This window comes from Delphinapterus leucas, chromosome 6 (assembly GCF_059928025.1).
Source record: "Delphinapterus leucas isolate spDelLeu-1000000601 "Yukka" chromosome 6, BTC_Dleu_Yukka2, whole genome shotgun sequence".
NCBI lineage: Eukaryota > Metazoa > Chordata > Mammalia > Artiodactyla > Monodontidae > Delphinapterus > Delphinapterus leucas.
In genome coordinates this window covers 62,578,099-62,598,911 of record NC_143134.1, presented here as the reverse complement: position 1 = coordinate 62,598,911, position 20,813 = coordinate 62,578,099, and the positions used below count along the sequence as shown (strand labels likewise).

The 20,813-nt window shown below is 37.7% G+C and overlaps 1 protein-coding gene across 1 annotated transcript in view; it reads right to left on the bottom strand.

The window, feature by feature from the left end:
• The window catches only part of MPDZ (multiple PDZ domain crumbs cell polarity complex component), a 558,334-nt gene that overhangs the window by 39,997 nt on the left and 497,524 nt on the right, over positions 1-20,813 (bottom strand). Inside the window, exon 52 of the mRNA XM_089913222.1 lies at positions 1-20,813. This exon is cut by the window's left edge and continues 7,469 nt beyond it. The gene's annotated coding sequence lies outside the window, so the exon portion shown is untranslated.

Genomic DNA, 20,813 nt, shown 5'->3' with positions numbered 1-20,813 from the left:
ATCTCAAATTAAAAAAAAAAATTAGATGTCTTTGAATGAAGCAAGTTTATCCTCTACCAATTAATTAAAGGAAGTTCATGCATAAGAGACCAGCATTCCAAAATAGGAGAAATTCTTTCTGGTTTATACTGAAGTGCTTTATGTAACAGGGTTGAGAGAGAGCGAGAGCGAGAGCGAGAGAGAGAGCGAGAGAGAGAGAGAGAGAGAGAGAGAGAGAGAGAGAGAGAGAGAGAGTCAGTGTGTGTGTGTGTGTGTGTGTGTGTGCGTGCACGCACGCATAAGTGTGCTTCTTTATAGTATAAAATTGCTTTCAAGAAAGTTGTGCAACTAGCCCAATTACCCATTTCCGTTCTTCCAAAGAAGGCATTGTCCCTAGGAAGTATGTTGACTCTGGGGAATTCCAGCTGTTTAGAGATTCACAGCCCCACATACAAAATCTAAGTGCCTCCTGGCATCCTTGTTTAACCAGCACAACATTTCGCAATCCTTTTCTTGGATACTGTGATTTAGAGTTTAAAAAAAAATCTCCTACTGTTATCAAAAATAAAATCTGTGTCTGTGTCTCCCATTATCCTTGTTGCTTTGGAATGATTTCTGAAACAAGGGAGCAAAATCAACTTTACTCAATCATCTAACAAATGGAAGCCCTCTCTTTATAGATCATTTGTGTTTTTCTTATTTATATTTCATTTTATTTTTAAAAATCTAGTTAAGTATTATTTTTAAAATGGAGAAAAAACACCACACCCACTCAAATATAGTCATTTGATCTTTGTCACAAAAAAAAAGGCAAATAAATAGAAAAATGATGCTCTTTTCAACAAATGGTGCTGGAACAATTAGACAGTCATATGCAAAAAAAAATGAATCTAGTCACAGACTTTATACTCTTCACGAAAAATAACCCAAAATGGATTATAATCCTAAATGTAAATAAGATTCAAAACTATAAACCTTCTAGAAGCTAACACGGGAGAACCTCTAGGTGCCCTTGCATCTGGCAATGAGTTTTTAGATGCAACATCAAAAATATGAGAAAATATAAGAAAAACTGATAAGTTAGACTTAATTAAAATTAAAAATTTTGCTCTGTGAAAGAGAATAAAAGACAAGCCAAGGACTGGGAGAAAATATTTGCAAAACACATATCTGACAGGTGATTTGTATCCAAAATAGAGAAAGGACCCTTAAAACTCAACAATAAGAAAACAAGCAACACAATTTAAAAATGGGCAAAACATCTGAGCAGACATCTCACCAAAGATATACAGGTGGAAAAGCATATGAAAATACTCTCAACATCACTGGCCATAAGGAAAATTGAAAACTGAAACAACAATGACATACCACTACACACTCAGCATGGCTAAAATACAAAATGCTGACAACACCAAATGCTGATGAGGATACAGAACAAGAGGAATTCCCATTCACTGCTGGTGGGACTGCAGAAGAGTACATACAGCCATTCTGGAAGAAAGTTCGGCAGTTTCTTACAAAAGTAAACATGCTGCTAACACATGACCCACCGTTTGCACTCCTAGGTATTTACCTTGTTGAGTTGAAAACTTACGTCCACACAAAAACCTGCACAGGAACGTTAGGCAGATTTATTCATAATATCAGAAACTGGAAGAAACCAAGATGCCCCTCAATAGGTGGATGGATAAACAAACTATGGTACATGGAATGGAATACGTTTGGCAACAAAAAAATTGAGCGATCAAGCCACCAAAACCATGAAGGAATCTTAATGGCCTATTGCTAAGTGAAAGAAGCCAGTCTAAAAAGGCCACATTCTATATGATGCCAACTATATGACATTCTGAAAAAGGCAGAGCCCTAGAAATAGCAAAACCATCAGTAGTTGCCAGAGGTAAGGGGAAGAGATGAACAGGTAAAAGTCAGGGGATTTTCAGGATGATGAAACTATTATTATGCTGCAATGGTAGATAAATAACACTATATATTTTTCAAGAGCCAAAGAACTGTCCGATATAAAGCATGAACCTTAATCTGAACTATGGATCTCAGTTAAGAATAATGTGTCAATATTTGTTTGTTAATTATAGCAAATGTATCACATCAATGCAAGATATTAATAATAGGGAAAACTGTGTGTGTGTCGGGGAGGCACATATGGCAACTCTATACTATCTATTCAAGCAAAAATATTTTTTAAACATCACTTTTATTTTGAAAGGCCAAAGCTTTGGGTGATGATGCTTTCATTCATGAAGTTCTTTGGAAAATCTTTTTTCAGACTACCTTGAGAGGCTGTGCTGCATTTTTTTTTTTTTTTTTTTTTTTTTTTTTTTTTTGCCGTACGCGGGCCTCCCACTGTTGTGGTCTCTCTCGTTGCGGAGAACAGGCTCCAGACGCGCAGGCTCAGCAGCCATGACTCACGGGCTCAGCCGCTCTGCGGCATGTGGGATATTCCCGGACCGGGGCACGAACCCATGTCCCCTGCATCGGCAGGCGGACTCTCAACCACAGCGCCACCAGGGAAGCCCCCTGTGCTGCATTTTTTTGAACACCTTCAACACTAGCATTATTTTTCCTCTGAGTATCTGAAATAATCAGAAGTCATTAAAATATAACATAAGAGAAAACTTTTGTTTATAAATTTAGGAAACGCAAAAGTAAATATGTTTATGGAATAAATCTGTCAAAGATGGATTCTAAAAAGGTTATGTGCAGTGGCAATTTTATTAGTATATTGCACCGTTTCCCAAGAGAACAATTGTGGAAGATTACCTTCATGTAGACCTTCAAATACTGATTTTAATAAAATCTGTCAAAAACATTAACCCATTACCTCATGCACACCCATGAGAAGGAAAGGATGGAAAAGAGAGATGAGGGGCTGGAAATTAGAAACTTGACAGAAAAGACAAAGAGGCAAGAAAAGAAATGAATGGGATCTTAGGGTAAGTAAGGAAAAGGGAAGTAATAGCTGTTTATTTATAAGTCATTTTATTCCTGGTGAAATAAACAGTGTTATAAACAGGTTACAGTTAAATTTATAGTATGCATACCAACATTATTTTCTTATAGAATACAAATGATACTTTGCTAATTATAGGAAAATAAATTACACATATAAAACAATTTTGGGGTGATCGTATCTACTGTTTAGTATGGCCCGAGGGCCAAGCTTACATACCCTTTGTTCACAAACTTCTCGGTCTCACGGTTTCTGCTCCTGTAGAGCCACACCTCTGTAGTTTCAGTTGCCCTAGAGAGCCCCTTAAGTCTTCATACAGAAAGGCCGCAGATAAGTGATTTAGAAGTGGATTAATCAAACAAAGGGTGTTACCCAGTGCAAGCCGGTGGATGTCTGAAGCACAAGCTAGGAGAGAGAGTTAGGATGCAGCTTCTGTCTGACAAACTTAGCCTCTCTTTTCCCAGGAATAGTAGACAGGATGCCACTGAGAAAAACAACACTTTTTGAAGAAGGAGAATGGCATTCAGCAAGGGGGGCTTTGGGGTATCATGCTTCGTGTTGTTTAGGGTCCTGAGACAGTCCTAACATAACTGACTCCCATTGGACCCTTGTAGATATAATGTATATTAAAAATTTTGACTTCTCTACAGACAACAGAGACCAAGTTATACTAATAGTACTTATACTCATTTGACACTACTTGCCTTTTTTTCTGTCTTATTTCCCCAACCAAAGAGTATTACATCTTATGGAAAAACCCAAATTAACTTTTTGGCCAACCCAATAAATTTCTCAAAACCAGGACATATTATGTCTTCCTTTTTTGGCTCATAGTACCACACTGCCTTGAATATAGTATATGCTGAAGAAATGTTTAATTTTTTATATTTAAAAAATTTTCACTGAGATTTCATTTAAATATGATTAAATATTCAAAAGTAAATGTGGTATAGAATGAAAAATTGTTGTTTCTCCTTTTGCTTCTTGAATGTATTATTCGTATCTTAAATTCATTTCAAAACCGTATCTTCAGGCTTCCCTGGTGGCGCAGTGGTTGAGAGTCTGCCTGCCAATGCAGGGGACACGGGTTCGTGCCCCAGTCCAGGAAGATCCCACATGCTGCGGAGCGGCTGGGCCCGTGAGCCATGGCCGCTGGGCCTGCGCGTCCGGAGCCTGTGCTCCGCAACGGGAGAGGCCACAACAGTGAGAGGCCCGCGTACCTCAAAAACAAAAACAAAAACATATCTTTTTATTTTCATCAAGATTATTACAAATCCTCTCAAATTAAGATCATATGTTACTCATTGTATATAAACTTTACATACCTGCTCAGGCATGTGTGAAGATGGCTATCATAATAATAATTTTTAGAACTTCTGTGTACTCTGAATAACCACTTAGGTGTTTAAACACCACTGTTTAAAGAAACACAACAAAATCAAACATTCAATTCTGTGTAAAAATGATCTATGTCAAACTTTTAGAAATGAAAACCACAATGTTGAGATGTCTAACATACAATAAAAAATTGCCAAACACGCAAAAAAGCAAAACAACATAGCCTCATTAAGAGGACATAGCAAGCTTAAATGTTCTTTCATCTAATAATATGACTTCAATATACATGAAGCAAAAAGTGATAAAGCTACAAAGAAAAAGAGACAAATCCACAATTTCAGTAAGAGACTGCAATACCCTTCTCTCAAAAATAATAGAACATGTAAACAGAACATCATCACTAAGGATACAGAGGATCTTAACAACATTATCAACCAACTTGACCTAATCGGCATTTATAGACCACTTCGCCCTATGAGAATGGAATGCATATTAATTTGTAGTTAACAGCTCAGCCATTCCACAAAGAAAACTCTAGGCCCAGATCACTTCACTGATAAATTCTACCAAATATATAAGGAAGAAATATTACCATTAAACATAAACTCTTTCCAAAAAATTGAAAAGGAGAGAATATTCCCCATTTTATGAGGACCACATTACTCTGATAGCAAAAGTCTGACATCAGGACATAAAGACAAGGCTTCCCTGGTGGCCCAGTGGTTGAGAGTCCGCCTGCCGATGCAGGGGACACGGGTTCGTGCCCCGGTCCGGGAAGATCCCACATGCCGCGGAGCGGCTGGGCCCGTGAGCCATGGGCGCTGAGCCTGTGCGTCCGGAGCCTGTGCTCTGCAATGGGAGAGGCCACAACACTGAGAGGCCCACGTAATGCAAAAAAAAAAAAAAAAAAAGACATAAAGACATTACAAGAAAAGGAAAATAGACACTGATATCCCTCATGAACACAGATGTAAAAATTCTAAACAAAATTTTAGCAAGTTGAATCAAACAATATATAAAAATTATAATACATTATAACCAAGTCTGTTTTATTCCAGGAATTCAAGGCTGGTTGAACATTTGGAAATATATAAATAAAAATAAATGTATTTCAACATATTAGTAAACTTAACAAAAAAGATCAATTTAACAGACACAGAAAAAGTCACTGAACAAAAGCAAACATACCGATACATAATCCCAGCAAACTAGAGAAAAAGGAATTTACTCAACTGGATAAAGGGGATAAACAAAAATCTCACAGTTACTATCATACAACATAGTGAAGAACTAAACACTTGGAATAAGACAAAGATGTAAGTTCTCATCACTTCTAGTCAATATTGTACTGAAGGTTCTAGCTAATGCAATAAAACAATGAAAAAGAAACTGAAGTTATCCAGATTGGAAAGGAAAAATAAAACTCTTTTATTCATAGATGACATGATTTTCTAGATAGAAAAGTTAATGGAATCTGCAAAGAAGCTACCACCATGAGTGATTTAGTAAATTTGCTGAACATAAGATCAATAAACAAAACCAATTGTATTTCTATATACCAGCAACAAAAAAACAGAAATTAAAATTTAAAAAATAATACAAATTACAATAGTATTAAAAATTTGGGAGAGAGAAATCTCATAAAAGATGCAAAAGACTTGTACTCTGAAAACTACAAAAGATTGCTCAGAGAAACCAGAAAGATCTAAATAAAGAAGAAATATATTTTGTTCACAGGTCAAAAGACTCAATGTGGTTAAGGGATAACTTCACCTCAAACTGATTTATATATTCAACATTATCCCATTCAAAATCTTCAAAGGCATATTTTCCAGAAATTAAAAATTTGACTCGGGCTTCCCTGGTGGCGCAGTGGTTGAGAGTCCGCCTGCCGATGCGGGGGACACGGGTTCGTGCCCTGGTCCGGGATGATCCCGCATGCTGCGGAGCGGCTGGGCCCGTGAGCCATGGCCACTGAGCCTGTGCGTCCGGAGACTGTGCTCCGCAACAGGAGAGGCCACAACAGTGAGGAGCCCGCGTACCACAAAAAAAAAAAAAAAAAAAAAAAAATTGACTCTAAAACTGATATGGAAATGCAAAGTGCCCAGAGTAGCCAAAAGCATTTTGAAAATTAAGAACAATTTTGAAGGATTAATGCTACCAAAATTAAAGCTTAATTTAAAGCTGGAATAAAGACAGTGCAATATAAATATAAAGACAGCAAGATAAATCAATAGAACAGAAATAAACTCACATGTATTGGGACAAATGATCTTCCAAAACGTGCAAAGATAATTCACTGGAGAAAGGATAGTCTTTTTAACAAATGTGCTGAATCAACTGAATATATGCCAAAAAAAAATCTCAGGTTCATACCTCACACAATATATAAAAATGTACTCAAAATAAATCACTGACCTTAATATAAACTTAAATCTATTAAACATTTAGAAAATTAGAAGAAAATCTTTGTGACTCTGAGTTAGGCAAAGATTATTTAGATACACACCAAATGCACGATCCATAAAAGAACAAATTAATAATTAGACTGCATCAAAATTAAAACTTCTGCTCTTTGAAAGACATTGGGAAGAGAATGAAGAGAAAAATCAGAAACTTGAAGGGAAAAATATATAGAATATAAAATAATCTGCATTTTATATATATATATATATATATATATATACACACATCCACACACACCCAAATATATATACATATACAAAACTCTCAAAACTCAATAATTAGAAAAACAAACAAGCCAATTTTTCAAATTTGCATAAGAGATTTGGACAGACACACCTAAGAAGACATGTAATACAAACAGCAAATAAACACATGAAAAGTTGTTCAACATGATTATTCATTAGGTAAATGTAAATTAAAACCACAGTATAACACCACCAGATGCCATCTGAATGACTCCAATTAAAAAGACTGATCATACCAAGTGCTGGTGAGAATATCAAGAAACTGCAACTCTTGTACTTTGATGGAGGGAATACAAAGTGGTACAGTTTAGAAGTTTCTTATAAAGTTCATGTGCGTGTGTATATTTCCCTTATGACCCAGCAATTCTAATTATAGCTTTTACCCAACAGAAATAAAAGTGTTATATGTACACAAAATATTTTTCAGGAATCTTCTTAGTATCTTTATAACAGTTGAAAACTTGAAACAAATGTCTATTGTAGTGGTATGAATAAGCAAACTGGACAACCCAACAATGCAATACTACCCAGAAATGAACTACTAAAACATACAACATAGATCTCACAAACAGTCTGAGCAAAAGAAGCCAATACAAAGAGAATACAGACAACGTGATTTTATTCATATGCAGTTCTAATGAAGAACAACTATTCGGTAGTTACAGAAAGCAGGTAGGTCAGTGGTTACCTGTGACCAGATGTGGTAACTGGGGGAAGCGGAATCTGACTGAAAAGCGACACAGCTGAACTTTTGGGGATATTGGAAATGACGGGCACATAGATTTATCAAAGCATGTTAAGATCTACAGTTAAATCTGGTACATTTCATCGAACATTAATTATGCCTTACTAGAGGTGATTTCGGCTACAGTGTGTCTCAACTCCATGAAACATCCTGACCAGAATACCCATTCAATAGTGAGATCTACCTCATTTTCTACACTTAATGTACTGATAGTTTAATTCGTCCTTTACTTTAAAAAAAAAAAAAGAACTAATGGGCATCAAAGGAAGAGTTAAAAAAAAACAAACCTTCTAGAGATGTACCAGCTTGTTTTCATAACAATCATTTATATAACTGAGATTAAAATGTAACTAGTCTTTTCCGCTGAAGCAGATAAAGATCTGGGTTGCTGAAACTTGTTTGGCTGCTCTATAAAAGAGCTGCAGTATCACTGGCACTTATTAGGCATGAATCGTGGTGCAACCTTCCTGTTTAAAGTCTTTAGCAGAACAGCTGCATTCCAAGCTATAATGATGTAGTTGAGGGCAGGGTAGAGTCTGTAGGTGCAAGAAGGCTATGGGGGTTCATGCAATTGTTTCCATTAATAGCAATGACTTAACTTGGCTTGTGGTTTCAAACCCTGATTTAGTCCAGTTTATACCGTTTTCCCTCCTTGGGATGGAACTACAAGCTACAGTTGTGGTAAAAATAAGAGTGGATACGAAGTCAAAAGATATGGATTTGATTCTCACTCTGTCCCCTTTAATATGTGTGACCTTAGACTGATAAAGTTCAGACAGATCAATTATTTTCCTTATCTTCCTTATCTGAAGATCACTGTTCCCATCACATGAGTGTTTTAAGTATTCAATTGTATAATGTAATGAGGGAATCAGTCATCATAAGCCCTGAGTAAATAATGGTTGGATAGGAAATCAGAGTCTGATATAAAAAGCTAACAAGTTGGAGGCCACTCAGAAATAATGCTACCGATACCAGAGGATGACTGAACTACCATCCTACCATCCTAGAATAGGATTAACTGACTGTTAACTCTCCAAGGCAGGCTGGCTCTCCAATCCAACAGAGGAAATCTTGGCAAAGTAGCCTAGGTTCGAATGTTAGTTGAACTGGATTAAACAGTGGGTTAACTAAGGTCATCCTCTTTCCAGCTGAACCTGATCAAGCATCTCATTTAAGTGTAATCTAATCCATAGAGAAGAAGAAAAGGACCCCTTCCCACCTCAAAAAAACCTTCCTCAGTAAAAGTTGCCAAATAAAAATATCCTGTTCAAATTGGGCAATTTCATGAGATAAACAGGAGTTCTGACTGGTTTCCATTTCCGGAAAAGTCTCTTCATACCTGAAATAACCAATGTTCTGCCTTAGGGTCTGTGGATTTCTCTTCTGCTCTAAGGATATCAAAGTAACATATTTGAGGTTAACTGGATTTTTTTAAGAAAGAAGGGTCAGAATCTATGGTGGCTGTCTCCCAAGGAATCTCTTTTTAAAATATTATGACTGGATTGTTTTGAAATGTGTGCATTGTCTCCTTAAGATCATGTCCTTATAGTTCCCTAAGAAGGGCCAGTGTAAACTGAACCACTGCATGAGTAATAGCAGACTTACACACCAAGGAGAAACTTAAAATGAGCCAGGACGAGTTTTGTCTACAAAACTCTTATTGCAAAGCTTTTCCAGGAAGTTGCTTGTCAAGCCCTAGGCCACATCCAGAATTTAATCCTTTGCAAATTTCCAAAGTGAATTTGTGTAGGAGGGGCAGAGTACCAAAACTATGTATGGGAGTTACCAAAAAAAAAAAAAAAAAAAAAAATCCTGGGAACAACATGCAGGGAATTTGGAGAAAATTCATCACTTAGGCCAGTAATTGACAACACTTGTCTTTGAGACACTGCAGTTTGCTTGCAATAATCTCAAAGTTCGTTTAAAAGTGCCCTGCCAAAATAATTCAGTTCACCTTACCTGGAAAAAAGTACGTGTCATGGAACACTTCTGTGAGGAGAGTGGGAAACTAACAAAAATCAACAAATACAAGTGCCAAAATTAACTTACCTTAGAGTTAGCAATATTGAATATTTATTACTCTAGAAACTTTTAACTCCCATAAGGAAGGGCTAAGAGTTCCCAGCATCATGTGTGGAATTTAGACACAACCAATAGATGCTAATTTTCATTGAACAAACTGAGTATCTGTTCTATGCCCAGCACTGTTTGGGAGAATAAATAGTTATTCAAAAGTATAGGTCACACACACACACATACAAAGTATAGGTGAAGGTCTAACCAAATATAATCAAGTTTTCTCAAGAAAGCTCATATTTCTTTAAAATATTCCTCTATAGGATTCCATTCTTCAGCAAGTAAAATTACCAGTTCTGTAAGTATGTTTATAGAAAAATTTAATTCTAAGTATTCCAATGCCAAAGATCCCAGCTAAGTTTACCTGCACAGAAAATTTTATGCACAAAGTGTTAAAGACTGCAGTGACGATCACTTATAGAGCTGGAAGCAGAAACTAGAAAAATGATTTTACTTTTGTCAGTGATGTATTACAACATAATCTTTCTTTACTGGATAAAACACAAAATAAACACTCACACAATCGGTTTCAACTTTAGTCGAAGAAAAATTTCAACCAAATCTTTCACTTTACCAGAAATAAAAGCTTTTGTTAGAAGAGAGAAAGATAAAGGAAACTGAAAAAAAAAATTTTGAAAAGGCCACTTTTCTCTCCCAAATCCTAGCAACTATATGCAATGATAACATCAATGAAAATCTAGGCTTCTAAGTTTCGAGTATTTCATGTGCCTATTATTTTATGTTCTTCATACAGAGTTTCTTCTTAAGAACACAAAGGGCTTGGCTTTATCACTTTCATATTTTCTCACTTTAAGTTAGATTTTCAGGAATGGAAGATTTCTTAAGAATTGACTTAAGAATTAATTGATTTAGTACTTGGTATTAATTTTTTCAATAGCTACAGAAAATCCTGTGGATACACCCCCTTTTTTGCCCCAAGCATTTACTTCAAAAAAAGAGCTGATTTTAATATAAACAAAAGAATATAATCACACCCTTACACTTGGAAAAAGATGTTATCTCACATTCTACTTGTACAGCGTTTTATCTTGGGTATATTTCTAGCAAATGTAATGCTCCAGTATTTTAGAAATAAGAAACAGCCCCTTTTCTGAAGAATGCATTTATCTACTCAGGAAGAGAAGGATGGCCTGAAGACAGAGTAGAGTAGGGGCGGGGGCGGGTAATGTAGAACAAAGCCAAAGTAGCATGGACTCTCCTGCCCTCTAGTGGTTGGACTCTAGAAAAAATTAAACTGTTCCATGGATTTCCTTTTTCCTCTAAGTGGGTTTATTTTCTCTTTGAAAATTTAAACTAAATGTAAAGGTCTTTAACCAATTGACAATATTTCTTGGAGTATCAGGAACAGCCTCATTTTACTTAATCAGTCATAGTTATCATCTGGTCCTTTATTTTTTCAGTCACTGAAGAAGCATACCCAACAGAGTCAGCACTATAAAGGCACTGGTGGAAAGTCGACCACCGTATCCCCCAAATTCAATAGCCTAGTTTTATAACCATACACACATTTTACCCAATTGACTCCATTTCTCATAAAAATCTTTTTTTTTTGTTAACACTCTGAAGCTCAAGAAGTAAGATAAGTCTGGCCCAGTGGTGTCACTGTTGCACTGTATATACATACATGAACCAGCAATGGCTGAAACCGAAATACCTGAAGCTCGTGGGGTGAACCTCGTATTTTAATGTGGGTGTAAGGTTAGTTCATCTACATTTATTTATTGTATCTCTAAAAGTTGTAGGCCAATTCTTAATGTATTTACCCTTAAATTTTCCCTTTAAATGGGACTTGTAGTTTCAAAAACTTACATTAAAACATCTTAACAGTGTTCACTGCTAACCTAAACCTATCAATTTGTAATGCATTTCCACTTACTGAATGAGCTTTATAATCACATATGATTACAATTTACTATACATGCAGAAATGCTTTTTAAACTTCTCAAAATATTAATTTATCACAAAACGGCTTTGTCTTATAACCTAATATTGCAATCACTATCATACAAACATAAACATTTAAACAAGCTTATGCGGGGAACTTGTCTCAGTAGTAACCACAATAACAATCAAAGTATAATTTTGTTTAGTTTTGTTTTTATGTAAATATCCCGAGACTTAGTAGCTGGAATGATAATAAACTGATGGGGATTTGCCTTATATTTCCATGGGGAAGGCAGATGAAAATAAATTAACTCCAACTCACAGATACAATCTGAGAAACAGTGAACTTTAATCAGCCATTATTCATTCATCTCCTTTGCTCCAACTTCAAACATACAAGATTAATGCTTGTCTAATTTCCCTCAATCAAGTTAATATGGGAAGATACTATTATTATAAGTTATTTAAGTATTGAATTTTTTTAAAGAAGAATTCAAATCACTTTTAAATACTTGTGTTCAATGAAAAGAGTCACTCACTGTCAGGAAACCTGAGTTTCAGTCCCACTTTTACCATAGATTGTTGGTAACTTTGAAGATGGCTCCTCTATAATATTAGTGAATTAGATTAGATTCTTTCACAATTTAAATTTTTTAATCTTATGTAAAGTCAAGAATTTTCAGGCCTTTTATTTAGTATTGGCTTTGGAATGATTCTATGCCAGGCCCATAATACGTGATCAAGGTTCTGGTCAAATTTAACAAGCTGGAGAGATGGTAGATAATTGGAATACTAAAATATACCCATGCACAAGAACTTACCAAGGAAGAAGAGCCAACCTGGAAACATATTTGAATATTAAAGGACTAGCTTGTACTCTACAACCTAATCTTCCCATATGAGCTAAATTACTTTGTTGCAACTTCGTGGGTATGTCAAAAGCTGACCCAGTACTTCCCTCTCCAGTTCCATGTTCTCTGCATGTTGGACAATGCACAGAGGGTTTCCTTTTTACCACTCACAACTCATTTAATTCCTTAAAAATAATAAACACAGTCTCTCTACCTTCCTTGCTTTCGATTCCTTTCTGGTTCCTTTAGGAAAAAAAATATTTCTCTCTTAAAAAGGAAATGTTTTGGGCTTCCCTGGCGGCGCAGTGGTTGAGAGTCCGCCTGCTGATGCAGGGGACACGGGTTCGTGCCCCGGTCCGGGAAGATCCCACAAGCTGCAGAGCGGCTCAGGGCCCGTGAGCCATGGCCGCTCAGCCTGTGCGTCCGGAGCCTGTGCTCCGCAACGGGAGAGGCCACGGCATTGGGAGGCCCGTGTACCGACAAAAAAAAAAAAAAAAAAAAAAAAAAGGAAATGTATTATGGCATGCTATGTGATATATGTCATATTTTATGGGGGTAAAAAGCTGAGTGAGACCCAATATAGCCAGAAGCTGAAAATCTATTGGGGAAGAGATTATATTATAGCCAAATGACTTTAACAGATCAAAGACTAGTGTGGTAGAGGTGTGCTTCCTTAAAATGTATTACTTGGAACTCGAGTCTGACCAGATATTTTTGGTCAGTTTGGTTTGGAAAATGGTATCCCACACTCTGTGAAGATTTACAATATACTGCTATATTTGACATTCTGAGAAGTCTGACATAAAACAACTTGCTTTAACTGAGTATAGCCAATGTTCCAATAATTTATTTTCAGACCATAGAAGATTTTTTTAAAGTAATATGTAACACTTGAAAAATGCTATGCCAGAGATGAAATTTTATGAGTATAAGAAGAAGAAAGACGAGTTCTGATTAATAATCATCAGTGTTCTAAGTACTTGCCATGAGAAGAACACACACCAACTCATTAAAGAGAAAACTTTATGAAGAATAAATGATTTGAGCTGGGTCTTGAAGGGTGAATAACCCAGGGACGGGTTAAGGAAAACATAATTTCAGAAAAAGTTAAGTGGGACTTCCCTGGTGGTTTAGTGGTTAAGAATCCGCCTGCCAATGCAGGGGGCACGGGCTCAAGCCCTGGTCCGGGAAGATTCCACGTGCCATGGAGCAACTAAGCCCATGTGCCACAACTACTGAGCCTGTGCTCTAGAGCCCGCATGCCACAACTACTGAAGCCCGCGTGCCTAGAGCCCGTGCTCTGCACCAAGAGAAGCCACCTCAGTGAGAAGCCTGCTCACCGTAATGAAGAGTAGCCCCCGCTTGCCGCAACTAGAGAAAGCCTGCGCACAGCAACAAAGACCCAACACAGCCCCAAAAAATTAATTAAATAAATAAATTTTAAAAGAAAGAAAAAGGTTAAGTGTAAATAGAATCATGGAGGCCAATATGTACCAACCAGGTTTGGAAAATTATAAACAGAATGATAGGACTAGAGCTTCTTCGGAACAGAACTGGTGAATTAGACAGGAAAATTTGGGGCCAAGCGCTAGATGACTCAAATACTAAGCAACGTATGGACTTATTTTTTCTACACAGTGGGAAGCCTAAGACATGTTTGGGCAGAGCGGCACGACTGAACAACCAGTCCAAAAGAGTAATGTTAGTGACACAAATGGATCAAAGAAAATAGGAGCCTTACATTTGAAAGTAAAATCAGAACTCACAAAGAACCAGTTCCTTTTTCACTTCTAGAGTTCTTGAACACACCCAATGGTTTTCTTCGAAATCTCCACAAAAGTGTTTGACTCATCCTCCTTCACTAGTGAAGTCCAGTTTTCCTAGAACGCCAGTACTCAGCACATCCCAAACACTAGTTTTTCTATGTCAATTATTTAAACTTTTAACAGAATACAACATCAGTAGACCATCTAGACCAAGGACAAAGACAAGAACAATAAAAGGTCTCGGTAAAAGAGTCAGGAAACATGAAGTGGGGCTTTGAGTCAAGGTCAAGCTGGGAGGCAAAATAACCACTCTGACTTGCTGACTGCAGAATGAGAATACACTCTGTCCCTCCCTGTCTCTGCTCAGCACACACCCTGAAAAACAGGTCTAGACCCCTGGCAGTGAACACATAGCACTGACCTGGGGAGGAGAGCACTGCTCAACTGTCTTTGCAGTTCAAGTAAGCGAAGTTTTTCCCCTTAATAAACCCGTCTGTGTCCAGGCTAACCACAGGCTAGAGAAGTGGTTAAACATGTTCCAAGTTCTATTCTCAACCACTATCCTCTTCATCTCCAGCTATTCCCCTCCCACAAAATTTCTGAAACACTAGCCATTCAGGAGTTAGAGACATCCTCTGTATGGGGACTTGAATGTTTGCATGTGGGAAACAGAAGTGCCATGGTCCTTGCTGCCCTCACTACTATAGACTTTCTTAACTGATAATGAAATGCACTCCCCTAACCAGGGAGTGAGATGTTTCCTCCACGTCATCAAACCTACCCAAGTCATCCAACGCCCCCTCCCTCAGTTGGATGACTTGGAGTGTCTACTTTTGTCAGATGGTGGGTTGTCCACAGGCGAGGTGTGGGGAAGGGGACAGAGTCAAGGCACTGCTGGTGGATTCAAGCAACTGTCAACTGGGGGTCATCACTCAAGGTTAACAGGGCACCGAGTGCCCTTCCCCTCAGCTTCCGGGTCCTTACGCTGGATGATTCTTTCTCCCCCTCCCACTTTAAGCCCTTTCATTCCTTTTATTCCTCATTCTTTCTCCCTCACCAGCCATATTTGATATAGCTTTGGAGAATGAAAACACTGTGCATTAAGAACCTAAACTTTTTCCTCCAATATTTTGGCCAGCAGCTACTTTGAGAGTGTGCCTGTATTATACTGTGGCTGGGGAGGGAAGAAAGGCTTTTTTTAGGAGAGAGAAAGAGAGAAAGATAGGTGGGGAGCAGAGGGGGTGGAGTGAGAGCTATGCAATGCATAGAAAACGCATATTTTCACAGTTCCAGATACAGTCCTGTTACATGTTTGTGCATCACTCTATATCGCATATGCCCACCTCGCCTTCCCTACACATTCTCCCAAGCAGACAGATGACAGATTTCTTTTTTTCCTTTTTTCTTTTTTTTTTTTTTTTTTGCTTGGTATCATTTATGTACATGTTGAAACCAGGTAATGGGATGATTTTGCCAAAAAAAGTGGTCAGAGTTAAAGATTAAATCTACTTCCTATGGGCTACTCTGTGCTTCCCTCCATGACAGTCAAGGCGTATATGGAGTTTCTGGGTTAGCCAGCAGTCCTGTTGGTCAACCTGCTGTGCCTGTCAGGCACAAGGGGCCATTCCAGCCTGAAGACGGAGGAAAGAAACAGGGCAACACAGAGTGCGAGGAAAGGACTTGGGAAATGAACAGGGGAGGGGATGTAATTTTTAATCCCTTCTGTGAGAGTAAAAGATTAGGATAATGTAAAGATCAATCAAAAGATTTTTAAGAAGGTTTAATGAGCATCAAAACTAAGGTTTCGGGCTTCCCTGGTGGCGCAGTGGTTGAGAGCCCGCCTGCCGATGCAGGGGACACGGGATCGTGCCCCAGTCCGGGAAGATCCCACATGCCGCGGAGCGGCTGGGCCCGTGAGCCATGGGTGCTGAGCCTGCGCGTCCGGAGCCTGTGCTCTGCAACGGGAGAGGCCACAACAGTGAGAGGCCACAACCGCAAAAAAAAACAAAACAAAACTAAGGTTTCATAAATGAAATAAATACTTAGACTCCTTTCAGTTATATATTTTGGTTGCCAGTCTGTGCTTCTTTGAATATAGCCCATTTATGTTTGGGTTACATATAAATTATAGTTCACCCACTGATCACGTTGTTAATGAAAATCAGCTTTAGATTTCAAGTCTACCATGTAATATGTACTGGGAATTTGGAGAGGGCCCACGAGAAAGCAAAAGAGATTGAGGAGTTGACAAATACGCTAAGGACAGAAAAGGCTGAGTCACCTGGGATGGCACATTTCACTATGGAAGACTAGGGTTTCGGTGAAGACAATGAGGCTTTATGAAACTGTCCAATCACTTAACTCCAACAAACTTCGTTTTCTTCATTTGTCAAGAAGATGTTGCAAGCACTTCTTCTAGATGAAATGTTACAGCAATTCTGAGAATGAGCTGTGGTCCTTCAGCCTTTGCAGTAAACAACTGGTTGGAAGTGGGGTCTTCCCCTGATGGTTGCAGTCAGATTGCCCTTTCGCTCTCAGTTGACCTTAAATGAGTTCTTACTAAGGACAGTCCTTAAGATTATGACACTTCTTGAGGAAATGCTTGCCATCACTGCCCCTTCCCACTTTTCCAGTCCAAGGCAAAGACCACACACCCTTTCATTTCCAGGAATTTAGCTCTTATCTACTTCTCTAAGAGAGGCAACAAATCATCTTTCTACAGTGGTAAACAACAGTGAAAAGAATCACAAGGATAGAAACAATGATGGTATTGCAAGGGAACTGCTCTAATGGGACACAAACACTTTCACTAAAGGGAGAGGGTTGTTTGGTGGAGGGAGAATGGAAGGTTAGGGAAGATCCTACAGGGGATGTCCCTACAGTCACTGAGCCTCTAATCAATCATCTGTTTCTAGGAAACATTCACTTTCTAAAGAGTTCATGCAGAATACAGGTGAAAAAATATTTCCTGGACCAAGAAGTTCTCTGGTTAACAACTCTTATTTATCAAAAATAAAATCCAAAGTTCTGTATGTTCAGTTTTCTGTTAATACTTTATTGTGATTATACTTCAAGCCAAATCTACACTAGAGAAACTGAAATATCTAGATTATAGCTTTACTTCACTTCTCCATCATGCCACCTGTAATGATGCTTCTCAGAGGACTTCAGACTAAAGGGCAGAGGAAATATTCTTTTCTTTGCATGATATCAAGTGGTACCATTGGAATGGACTATTCTCATTATCATTAGTATTACCTAAGGTAGAAGTCAAGGAGATAAACAAGGCCTTAGTACTAATATTTATGAAGATTTATTGTTTGTCCAGCAGACGCTGCACTCAATTTGTTATGTTGTGGAAAGTGGGTTTGATTAAATAAGATACACATGTTTTCTTTTTCATAATAAAGACTATCTTGGGGAGTAACTTCAACTGAGTAAGAAGTAACCTTTCTTCAATTACATTCCAGAAAGGTTAAAACCATTCTGCCAGCATCTAGCTAGATACCAAGCGTTCCCATGGAAACCATCCACTGGCCCGAAGTTTTGGGGATGTCCGCAGAAACAAACAGCAGCTGCATTCGCCCTTCAACCCCTTGAGACACCTTGTACACTTTTCCTACCTCCTCAGAAAGTGAAAAATATCCATGACTTACCACCATTCTCTTAGTCTCCTCTTCTCAAAGTTAAACAAAAAGTTTGAAAAGAAGGAAGAGACAAAAGTTGCAGAAAATGCAAACTAGCATTGGCCCCACTGGCATTATTTTTGGTTTCTTTTTCCTTGATCTGTCCAAGTCTATCCCAAAATGATTCTATCATTCATTTATGCACAGTTACTGAACACTTACGAAGGTCTCAGTATTTATATGCAATATGTGAGATTTTGTAAATTCCGCTTTTTGTCTCTGAAGTATAATTATAATTGACCCTGCCCTTTTGTTTTCCATTGACTCTGAAGAAGTCCATATTTAACTTTCATATCCAATAGCAGAAATCTTCTCAGAATAGGCTTGGGGCTAATGATCTTCTCCCTTTCTCTAAACTAACTTTTGTCCTTCTTCCTCCCTTCCTTCTTTCTCTCCCTCACCCCTCTCCACACTGTTGAGCAAAACTCCTGAGCTAACATTATTTTCAGTAGAATAACAGAGCCCGTAAGGTACACAAAATAAAGCAACACGGTACAACTACCTGCTATAAAATGGGTGTGTCCAAGACACAGTAATGATAAAAAGCGTGGAAAGATCATGCTTGGGAGTGAGTGTTGGGTTTGTTCTTTAATGGATTTATCGTTAATATTTTTAAAAAATTACGTAACACAAAACCTAAAAAACATACACCACCTCACACTTTTGGAAAAGAGTGGTATATATGTCATTCATTAATAAAGCATTGTAGGAGGAGTAGGGATATTTCATTTCTAGAACTGTGTAACAGGAAAATGACAGAATATATATTTAGACAGTATTGGTCAATCTGAGAACTTTGAATCCAAAAATCCATAAATGTGTGGTTTAGATAATATACAATAACAATGATCTATGCTTTGAAACTTTAAAAACTTTCATATCCATTACGTATCTCAACTTTAAAAAACCTAGATGGAAGATATTATCTCCATTAAGAAATATATTTGGCAAAACTAAGTATCTGGCCTTAGTAAAGGAATTTATGGCTCTAATCCCATTTTTTTCTCCTTCAAGTAGGGAACATTTTCCACAGTCCCATTCAAATTCTTTAGTAACTAAATTTCTATTCTCTCTTGTATTCAGAATCCCCATATAGAAAGTTAAGGTATTTTAATAACTGTTTCTTGTTTTCACTTGAAAGTTGAAAAACAGATAAGTTTTCTAAGTAGGAACACCATCGCAAGTATCAAAAAAAGAAATATGATCCATGGTCATAAAGGAAAACTTACCAAAGCTTTTCACACTTTAGGACTTCCCATCCCAGCTTTCACAGGAGCTCATCTACCTGCAAATGATCACTTCTGCACAGGTGGTTACAGACACATATATTCTTTGGGATCTCAATGCTTTATAAAGGTTTAAGGTGATTCTTGACTCTTCACTGGCTTCCAATATTCAGGTAACTGAAACGTATGATTTATGTTATAAATACCCATAAACTATTTTATTAACAAGTGGGGATTGAGAATGCTTTATAAGTTTACTTCACCCAATGTCCAAACCTAGAAATTAGGCTTACATGTACTAGTCATCTGCTCTCCGGTACAGAAAAACATCACCCTTCACTGCACCCAAAGAAAAGCATGCTGCAGGATCCCATATAGAAGCTTCCATTCGCTCAACCCTCACCTAAATCTTTAACAGTATGAACTGTCAGAGCCAGGTCTTCAAAGAACTTGAAGCTTATTTTATAGTCAAACGTGATTTTCAGTTGGGAGAAGTCCTCTTTAAAAGCTAATTCCCTTTCCTTAAATCCTTAGGGGGAAAAAAACACAAAAATTTAACTACTAGTAGTGCATACAATTTCCACCTTACATTTCCCCAACTTATTTAGTATCAATCACTTGAGAAATAATACCTAATGTGGAACAAAGGAGGATCTGACAGAGTCTGATCTCACCAACTTCCTTCTAGAAGACTGTTTAGTCTACCAAGCTCATTTCTTCATTCCCTCCCTTCTGAAAAGAGACTGTACCTAAAAAGGAAGATGAAAATAAAATTTATTTATCCTAATTAACTGAACGTAGAGGACTGAGGAGGAGAGATTATAGGGTGATGGATATTGTACAACTTCCCATTTACTTTTCAAAACGAGAAACTTGGCTTATTATGCAAGCAACGGGGCTCAGATTGATGATAAAACCTCTCACTAGGTTTAAATAACTCCCATCCCCAAAATATCTTATTTAAAATATTAAGGAGTGACACATTTGCTTCACCAACGAATGAGACTATGCCATTCTCAGTTTTCCTGGAATCATTTTTGATTTTGCTTTCCGTTCTAGCAGAAATTATGAGGATGTTTCTAGAATGAGAAACTAAGAGGACACTTCCCAAGTTTATGTTTAAAGTTGGGATATAAATTAACAGTAGTGACGGCACACTCTGCTCCAGATGACCCCCACGATTCCACTAGAGATATCATTGCAGCCCTGAAGTTACACTGATTTTAGAAATATTAACAATATTTCTATCATTTACCAAGGGCCACCACACGCAGACACTTCATCTCTTTTGACACTAAAAGAGCTGTGAGGAAGATGCTATTATTCCTTTTTTACAGTTAAGGAGGCAGAGGCTCAGAGAGATCAGCTGCCTTTCAGTCAGGGACCAAGCCAGGATATGAACCCAGGGCCTTGAGACCCAGAGGCCCATGCTCTTTACACTGCATTTCAGAGAAATCTAGAGCTCCTTCAGTGTTAAGACATTTATCAGCTCTGACTTACATTCATTCAAGGCAGTCAAAGTAGGTATTGAGACACTGATGACTTCATTACATGAATAC